Below are 751 nucleotides of genomic sequence, written 5' to 3'. Positions count from 1 at the left end.
TAAAGATTTGACTCCACCATCAGGAAGATCGTGTCGGGGGCTACCACATTCCCTTTGACGGTACCCACTTCCGACGTTCGGTTCACCCGCAATTCGCGTTTGAAGATTTGACTCCACCATCAGGAAGATCGTGTCGGGGGCTACCACATTTCCGTTGACGGTACCCCCTTCCGACGTCCCGTTCGCCCGCAATTCGCGATTGAAGATTTAACACCACCATCAGTGAGATCGTGTCGCGGGCTACCACATTCCCTTTTACGGTACCCACTTCCGACGTCCCGTTCACCCGCAATTCGCGTTTGAAGATTTGACTCCACCATCAGGAAGATCGTGTCGGGGGCTACCACATTCCCTTTGACGGTACCTCCTTCCGACGTCCCGTTCACCCGCAATTCGCGTTTGAAGATTTGACTCCACCATCAGTGAGATCGTGTCGCGGGCTACCACATTCCCTTTTACGGTACCCATTTCCGACGTCCCGTTCACCCGCAATTCGCGTTTGAAGATTTGACTCCACCATCAGGAAGATCGTGTCGGGGGCTACCACATTCCCTTTGACGGTACCTCCTTCCGACGTCCCGTTCACCAGCAATTCGCGTTTGAAGATTTGACTCCACCATAAGTGAGATCGTGTCGCGGGCTACCACATTCCCTTTTACGGTACCCACTTCCGACGTCCCGTTCACCCGCAATTCGCGTTTGAAGATTTGACTCCACCATCAGGCAGATCGTGTCGGGGGCTACCACATTC

Source organism: Photinus pyralis, unplaced genomic scaffold (genome assembly GCF_008802855.1).
Source record: "Photinus pyralis isolate 1611_PpyrPB1 unplaced genomic scaffold, Ppyr1.3 Ppyr1.4_LG4, whole genome shotgun sequence".
In the NCBI taxonomy this organism is placed as follows: domain Eukaryota; kingdom Metazoa; phylum Arthropoda; class Insecta; order Coleoptera; family Lampyridae; genus Photinus; species Photinus pyralis.
This window is presented reverse-complemented; position numbering follows the sequence as displayed.